At 49.5% G+C, this 15,614-nt stretch overlaps 1 pseudogene; it reads left to right on the top strand.

Moving 5' to 3' along the window:
• Window positions 1–702: 702 nt before the first annotated feature.
• On the top strand, window positions 703–15,525 carry LOC149337796 (uncharacterized; annotated as a pseudogene).
• Window positions 15,526–15,614: the final 89 nt, after the last annotated feature.

Below are 15,614 nucleotides of genomic sequence, written 5' to 3'. Positions count from 1 at the left end.
ACCGCCCCCGAAAAAGGAACACCGCAAGGCTCTGTGGTATCTCCTATGCTTTTTAACATTGCAATGATTGGCTTAGCAAGGGCGCTCGAAGTAATTGAAGGAATCAGGCGTGCCATCTACGCAGATGATATCACAATCTGGGTGACAAGGGGATCCTTAAAAGAAAAACAAGAAATTCCTCTGCGAGCAGGAGACACGGTCAACGCATACGCCCGACACTGGGGACTTGCATGCTCCCCTGAAAAATCCGAGGTGCTCAGAGTCTACAGAAAAGAATCTGCAAAACTTCATAGATATCTACATAGGGGAAATGAAGATTCCGGAAGTGTCGAAAGTTAGGATCTTGGCATGTGGATCCAAAGAAACCGTCGTATTGATCACACAATCAGACAGCTAGCAAATACCACAGCACAGATCACCAGGACGATTGCAAGAATTTCCAACAGTAGGAGAGGTATGAAGGAGGAAGACACATGTAGGCTAGTACAGGCCCTCGTGGTCAGTAGGATCTTATACGGCGTCCCATACCAAACACCACTCGAGCAAGAAAAGGAGCAGTCAGAGGCAATTCTTAGAAAAGCATACAAATGCGCTCTCGGATTACCGGTCAACACTTCGACGGAGAGATTCCTTAAACTGCACATAAACAACAAAGTACAAGAACATATCGAGGCCCACCTTCTCGCGCAGAAAACAAGAGTGATGCTGCCCGAAACGGGCAGAAACACGCTGCGGTTGCTGGGCATGAGGGACGCTTTGAAAGAAATCAACAGCAGAGCGAGAAGAAAGGCAAGATCCGAATTCCACGAAAGAAGCTTCGCCGGGGCAAAAGACGTATTATACGTTGACGCAACTACATACAGACACCGATACCGCTCTGTAGCCAGCGTGGTGGATCACCAGCTCAGGGAAATCAACTGCGCTTCGATAAAAACCAACATCCTCGAGTCTGAGGAAGCAAAAATTGCACTCGCCATCACCCAGAAGAGTGACGAGCCCCATGCACACATCATTACAGACTCGCAAGAGGCGTGCAGAAGATACAGCAGTGGACGCATATCCACTGCAGCCATTCACATACTCAGGGCGAGGACAATCACCTTTGCGAGAAGCTGCATCACGTGGACACTAGGCCATGAGGCTGCCAAAGGGAACCAACGTGCGGACGCCAACGCCTGAGCATACGCCAACCGGGAGGCGCGCACCGAAGGGGAACTGGGCGCAGACACCAGACGGTATGGAGCCATCTTAGAACACCAACGAGCCCTAAGGAGGACCTACCCCCCTTTCCACAAAGACCTTAGTAGAGCCTTAGCCTGGCAGACTAATACATACCCCAATCTCAGTTTACTTACCAAAATCTATCCTTCCACATATGACAACAAATGCCCGCTATGCGGTGAACACCCAACACTTTACCACGTTACGTGGGCCTTGTACAATAAAGTTTTTCATTCATTCATTCATTCATTCATTCATTCATTCATTCATTCATTCATTCATTCTGTAAGGGATCGGTAGCGTACGCGGGGTCATCGGAACGCGGCTTGGGGCGCTCAAAGCGAAGCGTCTCCTTTCTTGGAACGCGGCCGCTCGCGAACGCGCCGGCAAGTACGGGTGTCCCCCCACCCTGCGGAACCGATTCGCGCACGTGCTGACACGAATGTGTATTTGTGTTTGTTTTTATGTTTATTTAGTGGTAGAGAGGGTGGTTTACCTTGTTGAAGCCGGAGGGCTGGCCATGCCCTTGAAGAACCAATCATGTTAAGAGCACAACATGATTGGAAGCTACGAAATGTGGGCCGGGCCTTTAGGGCTTTAAAACCGGGCCCTGGAGGCGGAAGCGGGGTTCTGGGCTAAGGTGAGATGCTATGCATCTTCGGCTACGCCGAGTAGGGGCCTCCCCTAGTGTTAGCCAGTTCCACCTTTTTGTTGTTGTGTATCTTTTTGCCCTTTAATTTGTCTCGAGTGTCTAAAATTCTATACGCTGTAAATATCTGTATATAAAACTTCAAGTATTCGCCTTACCCCTGCGTCTCAACTCATCACGAGAGCATCTCTGACGGAGCACCCCTGGTGCAGAGATCAAGCTTCAGTCTTCAAGTGAACAAACCGTCTCTGGCGGGTCACCCCTGGTGCGAGGAACGAAGAAGAACCCGAACTTTACTGGCGCAGTCGACGAGGATCCTGCGGCCATCGGAAGACGGCGCAGGAAGAATACTGAAGGCAGGGAGAAAGGCGACGATCAGGCAACAGCAGCGTTCGAGAAAGGACCTGCGGAGAGACGGCGGCAAGGACGTGAGGACCACGGCAGTAGTACAGCGACGCGGGACTGCTCCGGTCAAGGAAGCAGTGCGTTGAGAACTGGACGGTCACCGGCGGGTCACAGCAAGTGACGACAACGGGCACAGGACCAGCGGCGTGCGACAGGTCATCGCAGCGTCCGGTGAAAATGGCGGTGGACTCCGACGCCAAGGAGCTGGCAATGCGGATCGACGCATCGAAACTGTGAGTTTGCTTCGTCGCATTGTTCACGTCCCTGTGCATGTGTTCGAGCCGGTAGGACAGTTCAGGGGTACAGACGGCGGTATGGAGAGTTATCCATGCCGGCCCTCATTCGATGTGAGGTACCAGGTTCAGTTAGCGAAGGCGCGCTTAGCGGACCTTCAGGCTCAACTTGCGAAAGTAAATGGCGGAAAGGCGCTGCTTCGCGAGGAAGAACCTCAGGATGTTAAGTATGTCCTGAAGGTACTAGAAGCAAGACGCCAGCAGGTAGATCTCGAGATCTCTCAGATCAAGGAGAGTAGAAAAGCCAGTGAATCAGCCAATGAGAACTGCTCCGAGTCACGAGAGGTGAGGCCGCCTGTGCTGGAAGACAAAGGATTATGCTTGTCATGAACAGGTCAGTGAAACAGCAGTGAGGACGCTGAAAGCAATCAGCCGGTATGCGGGAACGCATCTTTGTTAGGAAAGGCCGCAAAAGGCTCAGGAAGTGAAAACAGGATTCCTGAAAGACGCGGAAATATCACAGCTTCTCCGAAACCGCGGGCGGCTAGCAAAGAACAGGAGCAGCCCAATTCTCATGATCTAGGGCCACCAATCGAGGCCAAGGTGTCCGACAACAAACAGGACAGCGGTGGAATTCCTGCAGGCGCTATGACTAAGATTGTGACCTCCGACACGGAGCTAGTAACAGGTGAAAATCTGGCGTTGCTGCAAACACACACTGTATCGGCCATAGGGCATGAAGTGCCCCGTAGCGTTACTGGTGGCAAGAGCCCTTCATCCGAGGCAGAGAGCGGAGGTGGGCCTCCTGGGCCGACCGGGCAGAGCGCCGCGCAGTTGTTGAACGCACCCGGTGTGTGTCCAGCCAGGTTATTTGAGGACCCGGAAATGAGTGGCCACTTGCCGCAAGGCAAGCTCGGGTCAAGTGACTGCGAGGGAGCTCATGGAGCCTCAGAGTTAGACGATGCCACGAAGCCGGCAAATTCTTATCAAGCAGGCAACGGCAACGTCAAGGTTTGCCCGTGCAGGAACGGGACAAATGGCTCCAAGCGAGGCAGAGTAGCTGGAGGCAGGTGCGTGGCCTTCACGTTGAAAGTCAGCGCGTGAAGCAGTACGTTCCATGCTGCAGTACGCCAAATCCCGTGTGGCAGAAGCGGCCGCACTGACATGATTACACTGGACAGGGGCTATGCTCCTTACGCAGCCCGCGTCTCGTATTGGCGCGTCGAAGAGAGCGTGCCCTTAGGTACGTTGTGTGATCAGGGGTTTGGACCCATCGAGAACCGGGACGTGTTTGACCCTGGAGGGCAGCAACTGTTGAGTTCTTGCCCCGCTGTGGCCCCAGCCTAATGAGCATAGCGACCATTAGGTGTTAATCGTGTCGATTGAGACACGTGGGGGCTCGAACGTACACAGGGACGCTCGGTGAGACCAAGGACGCTCACGTGGCCGCTTTCGGACCCCCTATCAGTGCTACTGAACGCTCCAGTTGCGAGTGTCGGTGTGTGTGTGTCGAGCAGGACGCTGGTGTGGATGCAAGTGAACTGGGTACATGGACGCCGTGTTACGGCGCACGGCAGGCATGCCACTGTATGTATTTGAGTGTGCAATTGGCTTACGTTGTGTTAGTTCACGTGTGCATTTTGCTTTTGGTTTTGTTGGTGCCAGCGCTGGTGTAGCTGCGGTGTGTCACCCAAAGGGTGGTTTTGTGACCCGTACCGATCCCTTCTTTGGTATAATTCTAAAAGTGCCATTTGGGCCCTTTGTAGAATCTTGGGAAGGGCGTGTAAGGGATCGGTAGCGTACGCGGGGTCATCGGAACGCGGCTTGGGGCGCTCAAAGCGAAGCGACTCCTTTCTTGGAACGCGGCCGCTAGCGACGCGCCGGCAAGTACGGGTGTCCCCCCACCCTGCGGAACCGATTCGCGCACGTGCTGACACGAATGTGTATTTGTGTTTGTTTTTATGTTTATTTAGTGGTAGAGAGGGTGGTTTACCTTGTTGAAACCGGAGGGCTGGCCATGCCCTTGAAGAACCAATCATGTTAAGAGCACAACATGATTGGAAGCTACGAAATGTGGGCCGGGCCTTTAGGGCTTTAAAACCTGGCCCTGGAGGCGGAAGCGGGGTTCTGGGCTAAGGTGAGATGCTATGCATCTTCGGCTACGCCGAGTAGGGGCCTCCCCTAGTGTTAGCCAGTTCCACCTTTTTGTTGTTTTATATCTTTTTGCTCTTTAATTTGTCTCTAGTGCCTAAACTTGTATATGCAATGTAAATAGCTGTTCATGAAACTTCAGCTGTTCGCCTTACCCCTGCATCTCAACTCCTCAGAAGACCGTCTCTGACGGGGCACCCCTGCTGCGAAGGAACGCTTCAGTCTTCGAGTTAAACCAACCGTCTCTGGCGGGGCACCTCTGGTGCGAGGAGGAAAGAGAACCTGTGAAATTCATTCATTCATTCATTCATTCATTCAGCTGTGTTTACCGTTCTCTGTTATCTTGTTCGTTGCGCCCTCTCACGCGAACGTTAGCGGTGACGCAGGGGATGCTTACCGGCGCCTTTCGCCACTCCTAGGGTAAGCCCGAGTACGATACTACGTGTCAGCTACGAATGTGAAGGCTTGGCTCGTATTAGGGCTAATTTCCCCACTTTCTTTCTTAGAACAATGCCCAGCGGTTGGATGCAAATACGTAAGGTAGTTTTCAAGCACAAATAGAAAAATAACGACAAACCGTCGTTGTCAAGATAAGCAATGACCTTGCAGATTATCATGGCATGGTTTAAACTGTATATATTCAATGATGTGACCTAACTAAGAGTCATTAAAGGCAGAGGATTTTATTCGTCGGACTACTATAGAATATTCTAAATCGCAGCAGCGTGAAGAACTTGTTATATTTTCGCGATTGATGTAGCTGCAGCTCTTGCGGGTGTGCGAATCTGCTTACGCAACATACCAGGTCTGTTAGAAAAGTATCCGACCTTTGGCCGAAGAAAAAAAACTGGCATAACTGGAGCGTTAGAAACCTAATCACCTTTAAAGCAGTCTCCTTGGGACTCCACACACTTCTCCGAGCGGTGCTACTATTGTTGGAAGTATTCCTAAAAGGCCCCTTTCGGAATGGAGTTATGGAGTTTAGCTCAGCTGTCGTTGCAGCCATAATGTCCTCTCTTGTCTGAAATCGCGCTCCTTTCAATAGCCTCTTGATTTTTGGAAACAGCCAGAAGTCACAGGGGCCATATCAATAAAGTAAGGAGTCTGTTGAACGACTGGAGTCTGGTTTTCCGCCATAAAAGTCTGAATTAAGTGCGAGGAATGTGGAGGAGCATTGTCGTGATGGATGCGTCAATTTCCTGTTGACCTCAACTCCGGTCTCTTGCGCCGCACAGCACCACGTGGGTGACGGAGGACATCCCTGTAGTACTCTTTGTTCATTGTTTGACCCTGTAGGGTGCGTACTGGTGGTGTGTCACACAGAGGGAGTCAAAGAAAGCAGTCAGCATCACTTTGACGTTGCTGCGCACTTGGCGGGCCTTCTTTGGTCTTGGTGAAGCGGAATGCTTCCACTATGAAGACTGGAATTTGGTTTCTGTGTCGCACCCGCACACCCAAGACTCGTCACCAGTGATTATGGTGTCGATGAAGTCGGGGTCACTGTTTGTGGAATCCAGCATGTCCTGTGAGACTTAACACGAAGCTACTTTTGCTCCACCGTGAGCAGCTTCGGCCACGAATTTCGCCACAACTCTCTTCATGGCCAAATCTTCGGTGATAATGGAATGTGCAGAAGAATTGCTGATGTCCACCTCTTCCGCAATTTCTCGGACAGTCAAACGACGGTCCCGCATCACCACAGCATTCACTTCGGCAATGACCTGGTCATTTCGGCATGTTGATGGCTGACCGGAGAGTGGCTCTATCTCCACCGATGTGCGGCCGTGTTTAAACCAATTGTACCACTGCTTAGTCTGTCTGCTGCTCATAGCATCGGCACCGAAAGCCGTCTGAATATTTCGAATGGTTTTTATTTGGCTCAAGAAGAACTCTAGTTTGGGCTAGTTGGTTCATGATTCAACAGGAAAACGGCGCAAAAAACGTGGAAAAAAGAGACAAACACGACAGGACCAGCGCCAAGAGGCGCTGGTCCTGTCGTGTTTGTCTCTTTTGTCCACGTCTTTTGCGCCGTTTTCCTGTTGAATTTATTTGGCTGTCGCCCAGTTTCTGACAAAATTTGATCCAGTAACGATGCTCCTGTCGCTCCGCCATTTTGCTTGCAATAAAAAACGGACGAGAGGACTGCGCACTGCCTCACTCAAACGCTGCGTACCAGCGACTGACGCAATCCGCAGGCGGGAAAAAATTCGTGCATGCGCACGAAGGTTCAAGGTCGGCTGATGAAGCGCGCTTGTTTCAAATCCATCAGGTGTTCGCAAAAAAAAAAAATAAAGTCGGATACTTTTCTAACACACCTCGTCAAAGAAGGTAACAGAAAACAGATAACAAAATGTCATGAGCGACCTGTAAGCGCATGTTTACGTCTGCTCTGAAGAACGATTCCGCACGATATGCATTCTAATTACTTTAAAACTTTTACTTCCTGCTGCTGCATTGCGCTTGCGAGCATTTTGTCCAAAATTATCTTCTTCTGCACTGAGAAATGGGGGATAAATTCTCAGCAGGGAAATTAAACTTAATTCGCACGGCGTCAAAGACGAACTGCGCGGTTGAAGCACGAACAGCAAAACAGGAAGATCTTAGCAGAGAGAGTTGAGCACTACCGCAGTTAATGTTCTCTGCGAAGTCGTAAAGGTCGTTTGTTGGAATTTTTAATGGACTACCCCAGCATTTTCTGTCCAGGAGCTCAAACTGTTACGTTTGCGTTTCATTATACCCTAATGGTGCGGGCGACATTCCTTTACGGCATCTGTACTGCGTTAGCCGCGTGGAGGGCAATCTTGCCTGGAAAGCTTTGTTTTCGGACAAAATGATGCATGTTGGCGCACTGCCAGCGTCTAGAGAGTTTAATTTTCCACGCGGCTTTATTTATTCATCTACCAGCGAGTAATGCACAGCCGCGTAGAATAAAAAATTCAGATGGCACTTTGGCTCTCTAAAGTGCTGCAAGGCGAAAGCCTTTCCTGGAGCAGTTTTTTTTATTTTCTTTTAAATTGTTCATTTTTTAATTTTTATATATTTTCTTATTTTTTTTTATTTATTTATTTAATTTACGAAACATATGCATTCACTAGACGCGCCTTTATTCACGCTGAAACTCTAAGCCTTCGTGGCGGAGTGGTAGCGTCTCCACTTCAAATGGCAAATGCCCTGGTTTGATTCCCAGCATCGACACAGGTTTTTCTTCGTAAGTAGTGACGCCGAAACGCGGACACATTTGCTAATACGGCTTGGTCACGACAGTATGAGGCATTAAAGGCTTTAGCCTTCAAAATTCAATAGTTTGTCGGTTCGCTTTCAGGGCATAAGTGTCAACCTGGTTAAGCGTCTCTAGATTTGTCGAGCATGCACACGGCGGCCAAGTGACCCCGGAGATTGTCAAGCCCAGAAGAGACCTGAAAATATGGGGCGTTTTACCGCCGCATTGTTGAGGAAAAGTAAAAGCGTCGGGCATTGATTGCTTGCTCCGTGCTGACCAATCACGGATCTCCGATCTCGCGAGACATGGGTAACGTGGAGAACAAACTGCTGCATAGCTGACTGTTCAAACAAGAAGAAATACCGGGCGGGACAAGCTTTGTTGTCCGCCGCCCCGCCTCGCGAAGAGTAACGACAGAGGTGGTGGACGCCGTCTGACCGACGCAAAAGTCAACATGCGTGCAGTGTTCAGTTTTGTTGTAGGAGCGCTCATCCTATTTATTTTTTATTCTCTCTCAACCATCTTCCTCAGGAATCATTCCAAGAAACAAACGATAGTTTCCGACGCCCACAAATGACTTTTTTCTTTTTTTTTTCTTTTCAATACCAAGTGATTACGTGTCTCATCGACATGAAATCCCGGCGTCGCCCAAAAGAGGGGCAGCATTACAGAACTCGCGATTGGTCGAAACGCTGTGGCTTCATCAAGGGCGAGAAATTGCGAAATGTTGACCAGCAAAGTACTAGCACTCACAACTGCATCTCTACAAATGAATAGAATAGAATTAACTAGGACTGAAATACAATTGTACTAGAATTAAATAGGTTTAGAATAGAAACGGAATAGAATTAGAAAGGAATTACAATGCGTTCGCATTACTCGAACGTAATTTCGTTAAGTGCGCCCGGTAATTTAAAAATATGCCTTTCTCGGTCTGTGCGTCGTAGTGATATGGCTCAGCTCGAGCCAGTGGGTAGGCCCATGCACTATCCCTTTCATCCTTCCTTTAGTCGCAATGACAACTTCGTTCGCCGATAGCCATGAAGGAGTCGCGAACTGGGAGCAGTGCGTCGGCTGTGTATCAAAGACGGCTGATTTAATAATGATTCTTATCATCAAGAACGTCGACAGGGCGCATTGGAGAAGGATAGAGCCAGGAAACGCGGTAAGATTGAAGCAGAAACCGAAGAAGAACGAGAGGCCCGTCTGGAGAAGCAGCGGCGTGAACAACGACAGAGTAAGCTGGTAGCGGACGCTTCCATTGGCTCCGCTTCGAAGTTAACCAGCAGCTAACGACTTCAGAGACCACAAGACAGTCTTCTCTTTAATCAAGCAACAACCCAGTCAAGTCAGTCATATGCAATAGAGTTGAACCACAGCAAACCGGTCTGACCATGCTTAATCGGGCTTCCGCTCTCTAAACTAGGCTCAGCCGCGTTGAACCCCATGCATGCACACATCTGTCACTACTACCACGTAGCTTAAAGCACAACTGAGGTGTCCACTGTTCCAAGAGGGCAGATATGCGCCTTTCCTTTCCTTTCTATGCTCCCGCTCCTTTGGTTTCGCAGCTTAAAGCACGACTAAGGTGTCCACTGCTGGTTAAAACGACAACGGCGACGGCGGGGGCGACGGTGGTGGCGGTGAAAAGATTTATTTAGAAGGGACAGGAGGTATGTTTGGATCAGCCCGTAAGGGACCGATCCTTACAAGCACTAGGTGGAGGTCCCTAGTTTGGGACCCCAGTGGCGGTGGCCGCCGCCCGGGCGCGCCCGACTAAGGCTTGTTGGGCCTGTAAGTCGTGGCAGCCGAGCAGGGTCGCCTCCCAGTCCTCCCGGCTTCGGTTGGGGATGGGGGAATAGCAGAGTTGGAGGGGCAGGCTCACACCATGAGATAGGTGTCAGAAGACACCGCTCTACAGTGGGGGCAGCCGCCGTTAAAGGAGGGGTCAAAATATTTTAGTGCTGCCGGCCACAGCAATGTATTGTTGAGAAGGCGGAGAAGGAGCCGCTCATCCACTTTCATGAGGCCTTTATATGGGCTAGGGTAAAGGCGATGACTACCTTGATAGTAGGTTGTACCATCTTTGAATGTATAGACCGGATTAAAATCGGGATCCTGATCGGGTTGGGAGGAGAAAACAGCCCGGTGAGAGAGCGCGCGGGCGGCTGCGTCTGCTGCCTCGTTTCCTGCCAGCCCCTGATGAGCAGGGGCCTATATAAGGTAGCGGTGTGCGGGGTCCGTATCCCGTACGCAATTTTGCTAGATTCGATAGGCTAGGAAGGGTGACGCGGAAACGCAGAAACGGGCGCCAAAGAGCTGCGTTCTAAAAATTTCAGAGGGCACCCGAGACTGCTTACGTGCTGTGAAGGAGAATGCATGCGTGTGTCATCGTGAGCGTTCCATCCCGACGTAGAATGCATGCGTGTGTCATCGTGAGCGTTCCATCCTGACGTAGGTTGCGCGCCTAGAAAATAAACGAAGAAAGGCCTCCACAAACGCTGAATTCACAAAGGTCAGAATTCAACACTCGACTGACTAAGAGACGTATCCTACATGCAATGAGAAATCGTATGACTCTACCCGCAAGAGTGTACGACGAACGGTCGAGTCCCTATTTTAATACGAAAATTGGTTTTTGAACGAAGGAAATTGCGCAGTAACTGTCTGGCATTTCGGTGGACACCTCAACCGCGCCATGTCGCGACCTTTGAAAAATCGTTTTTTTTTGTAAAAATGACATTTTTTCTTTTTTCTATATCGGGAATCCCCAGACATTCAAAAATGTTTTGCAGCAAGAATAATGTTCGTATCTTATTTTGTTCAAAAGTTATAGCCAACTTTCGAACAGGTGGTGAACCGTTCTGAAACCGAAACTGATGTGGTTTGCTAACAGAAAATGATAACTCAGCGATACTCACCGGCGTATATTGAAAATTTTGTTTTCTTTTAATCTGATATGTAAAAGATTATTCAAAGACAATTTGTAAGGCTTCTTTTTATTTTAAACATTGCTTTCAATTTCCGAAAGGGGGATGCAAGACGCTACAATCGTCTCAGTTGTTTACTTTGCGCGCACTTCACGCTATCGCTTTTAATGCTACCGGATTCGTCCTTCAATGATGGCAGCAGAAGTACAGCAGATATTGAAGCGAAAAGCTTCACTAGGCTCGTCAACACCGCGCTTCGCGTGGGCCACCCCTGGGAGCCGCCGTGGCGCGCCCTTCCTCCTCCTCGCCTCCGGTTTACCCTTCGCCGCTGCCGCGCGGTCTCCGCCGCCGTCCCAAGAGGAGAAGGATCTTTCGCAAGGCGTTGCGATAACGCGTGAGCGGCGGCCAACGTTTGCCCTTTCGTTGCAGCCGCGTGTTTACCACAGTTACTACGCATGCGGAAGAAGGGCTGTATAACGCGCTTTCCTACACTGTTATCGTGGTGTTCCCAGTGCATTGTGCGCGAACTGCGACAGCCATGTCGTCAAACAAAGCATAAATGCAGCTTTTCGCTTGTATATCCAGGCTTAACCAGAGCTAAGCCACTACCAGTTTTTTTTTTTTTTTGAGGGAAGCAGGCATCGAATCTGGCCACCACACTCTCGTAGGATGTTGCACCAGTGACCATTACCGTGTGATGAAGGCCCAGCATGAAGCAGAGCATGAGCAGAGCATGAAGCAGCAGAGTGATGAAGGCAAGATAACCGCTGGTCCTTAAGGGTAACGGAGGGGATTCCAAGAGAAAGCAAACGTAGCAGGGGACGGCAGAAAGTTAGGTGGGCGGATGAGATTAAGAAGTTTGCGGGGATACAGTGGCGGCAACTGGCAAAGGACAGGGTTAATTGGAGAGACATGGGAGAGGCCTTTGCCCTGCAGTGGGTGTAGTCAGGCTGATGATGATGAAGGCCCAGCGTCAATCAACGGGTGAGGCAAAACATCTCCACAAGAAAAGACGGGCAGCAACAAATGCCAAAAGAGAGCTCGTGTCAGCTAAGGGGGGTCCTAGCTATGAACCTGGAGGATTTTAACTTCCTAGGGCATGATGATCTTGTTTGTACAAGGATTGAAAAACTTTATTCTTGTTTTTCTCAAAACTTTATTTCTCGCACCTTCGTGTTGCGCAAACAGTGATAACTTCAAAATGTATAAATATTTTTCAATGAAACTTTGCACGCTCGTTCCTTTGTTACTAGCCTGTGCAATGAACTAGGATAAATGAAATCGAATGGTGATTTTTGATATAATCATGTTTTATGTCAAGGAATGTAGGCAAAAATGACACTTTTTTGTTTTCTTTAGCATTTTTGCTATAACTTTCTGTCTTAATTATCGGATGGCAAAGATCCTAGTTGGTTGCACAGTATGGTTAGTTGGCTAACTCTGTGCCGAAATGTTTGCAATTCCTGCTCTTCATTCACCAGTTATGAATGTTTGCATAACAGCCATGTTTGGGCAATTTTTTGTGAATAATAAATGCCAGCATGGCGTTTTTCACTCTTTTGTGCTTTTGAATATCATATAGAATGGTGCTTTATAAGGTAATTGTGAAATAAAAATTTAATGGTCAAAATTTTAAAAAATTTTGAAAAATGTGGCGACATACCTTAACGCAAGAGGTAGAGAGTCTGGAAAGGCATACAATTGAAGACGCATATGTCGTCGGTTCGAATCCCTGTCTCAATCTGGCCTCCAACTTCACTAGCTCATGCAAGCCTTATGCAACGTATATCTACGACACCCCCCGCAACGCTCTACGACAAACGGTTGCTCACAATTCTGGTACTAATTTAGTCGCGTGCTTTTTTTTTTCGGCGCAAAAGAAAAATTACCTTAAAAATGAATAAATTCCTTCTTACGATGTGGTCACAAAGTAGCGCTCACTTTAGGGCTAGTTCGTGAATGATCAGTGCAAGAAAAATTTTGCGCTAAACAAATAGGACAAAGGACAGGGGCTCGTCTGTGTTTTGTTTTTCCCCATGTTTGTCTTGTCTCTTCTGAGCATTGTTTACAAGATTATAAAGCGACTGAAAATTACTGTACCATCCGGGTATGCCCCAATAGTCTGTGTCAGCGGATTGCAGCTTAGTTAGGCAGCACACCCTTTGTGAACGTGAAACTACGAGCATTGCCGTTCGATTTGGCTCGCGAATGCCGAGTCTCTTTTTTTTTTGCCAATCTTTCTAATTGATGGCTTTCTCGAGCCGGCATCTGCACCAGTCAGTCGCATGTGTATGCCACTGTCTTATCGCACTTAGAATTATTTCCTGCGAAGTAAACAAGACAAAATATAAAAAAAAAACACGCGAAAAGGAGACAGATCATTATTTGAGTTAGCGCCTGTTGACATCCGTCTGCAACGCAGGCAGAATACGACCGCCAGCTATTGGTCGCAGCAAGACTTGGTGACGCTCGTCTGCGCCTTTTTCCCGTCTGCAAGGCATATACCGCCTTAGGTGCAAGGCCAACTTTCGTGCAGATCTCATGCAGCAGGGGGGGAAGCGCACCAACAGAAACAGCAGTAAACTGCCGCACCCCTCCAAAAGTTCCTACGGGGTCAAAGCTCCGCCGGTGGTGCAGACAGCGTACGTCGGAAAAATATACTTCGGCTATAACGCAAAGCAGTGACGCATTACTGGGCCTCAACGCGCCAGTGAGCAGAAAAATTACAATTCGAAGCGGTATGCTGTGTACTGTGACGTTAGTTAAAAAGAAACTGACGGCAGGCTTGCCAAACTGAGTGCATGGAAGTGAAATCACAGAAAAGGTGCACGTAACATTTACATGAAGAATAAATTTATATTTATGCAGAGAATGTAATTGTAAACATCGGACTCTCCAAGCTACTTATCAATCTCACATTTGGCGCATGCATTTGGCTGAGGCACTGGAAATTTAGTGCAGGTGGCTTTGAACATTATTTTCTTATGGTCCTTCGCAGTATTTTGTTCGGAAATCCTCCTGAAGTTCAGTGCGACCCAAGTTAAAAATCTCTGTTATGACAGCCAAGAGAAGGTTTGGAAATATCCCTGATTGTCGTCTGACGCACTTGTGTGCCGCATCAATTCGTAATGTTTAGACTACGGACGCATGTGGTATCGACTTCGCGTGTATACAACGCGCGCTCGACCTACCCGTACACCGAAGACGAGAGCATCGCGTGCGTAGAACCAAGGGAAGCAAGAAATAAGGGGGCTGCCAACGGCGTGAAGCGATCAACGCAAGACAGGGATGCGGAGAAAGCGGGCGTCAAAGAGCGGGTGAGGGAAAAGACAAAGAAGAGCACTTGGCCCCGGAACGGTGCCGCAGAGGCTGGCTACTTCCGCGGCCACTTCCGGGAGGCACCTTGGGGGCGACCTTGTTTCCGCCCTTTCACGGCGCGGAGAGGAGAAAGGGGGGGGGGGGACGTTACGTAAGGGGCGCTGGCCTGCTTCCCCGAGACATGCTCCCGAAGCCGAGATGGGCCGAGCTGGCAGCACGCACGGCCCACATCACGAGCAGGGAGGAATGCCGCGTCCGCGCTCAGCTACCGCAGCGGTCGTGCGGAGAAACGCGACGCCGGCCTCGTTTCTTCAACGCAGGTATTTTCAATGTCGGCCAATGCGCCACCACTGTACTTGTGCTCACGGAGCTCCCAGTGTGCTCTGCGTCGTTTTACATCGAAAAATGCTGGACCCTTGAAGCTTGAAGCTTAAAGCCGTGCACGCGAGTAAACGGCATCACTTTTGAATACGGAGAGGTCAGCAAGAGGTCATTCAAGATTCAGCGCTTGAGATTAGGTTGGGGTGCTCATTTTCTGCTCTTCGTTGAGCCACTGCTTGCCCTGAAGCGTGTACAGTCAGAAAGCTAAGCCTGGCGCACAAAGCTGCGGAGATCATGGCCGTTGGTAGCCACAGGTGCGGAGGCGACCGCAGCACAGCTGTCCAGCCGGTTAAATTACCGCTTCGGGGGTTGCAGAACTGAGCGATGAACGGGACCTGAGGCTCGTGACTATGACCAGTGTCGGTATGGAGTTGGTGAGATGCCGTCTCCGCGAGAACGACGGAGCCTAGATTCCGTCGCAGTGAAAGAGCGACTGCATCAAGACCAAGAGTCATGGCTAGACTCCTTCGATGAAACTGCACGCAGGGTAACACTAGCCAAATTAGTGAAAATATAAGGTACTGCCATGCCACATGGGCTTGCCAGAAAATAGACGAGCTAGCCATAGTCGAAAACCCGAGTGCGGAACAATGGGAGAGGATGCTATCCAGTGACATCCTGAAAGTCCAACAAAGACTAGTAAGGCGTGTACGCAGGGCAGCTACCCTCAGCGGAGCCCTGGACTAGGGGAACAGACCCTGATGATAAGATGGAAGACTCCATCTGAAGCCGCAAAAAAATACTGTAAAATAGAGCAAATAAACGTTTTCCACCACCACCAACACACTGAAAGTACATTTATTCAGACCACCAGAGGCAGCAGTGTCCCTAGACAACAGCTAAGCCCCTGATACTGATAGTCTTGAGGTTTCATAGCGGTATGCTCTGCTGCTCTTTTGGCCTATTCGCAGAGAGCGGTCAAGACAGGACCAGAAGAACCGTCGTGATCCGCACACGGTATACGTCGTGAAGGCGGCCCAGTACAGCAGCATGGAGAACGGGCACAAGCAGGTTTGATGGATGTGCGCCATGGCGAGTCTCTACGCCGCACGAGCATCTGCAGCACAGGGTACGATGGACAGACCATGAGGCGAATATCCGTCTTA

The sequence above is a fragment of the Amblyomma mixtum genome, chromosome 7, assembly GCF_055824585.1.
Source record: "Amblyomma mixtum isolate Tamu chromosome 7, ASM5582458v1, whole genome shotgun sequence".
NCBI classification, from domain to species: Eukaryota; Metazoa; Arthropoda; class Arachnida; order Ixodida; family Ixodidae; genus Amblyomma; species Amblyomma mixtum.
This window is presented reverse-complemented; position numbering and strand designations above follow the sequence as displayed.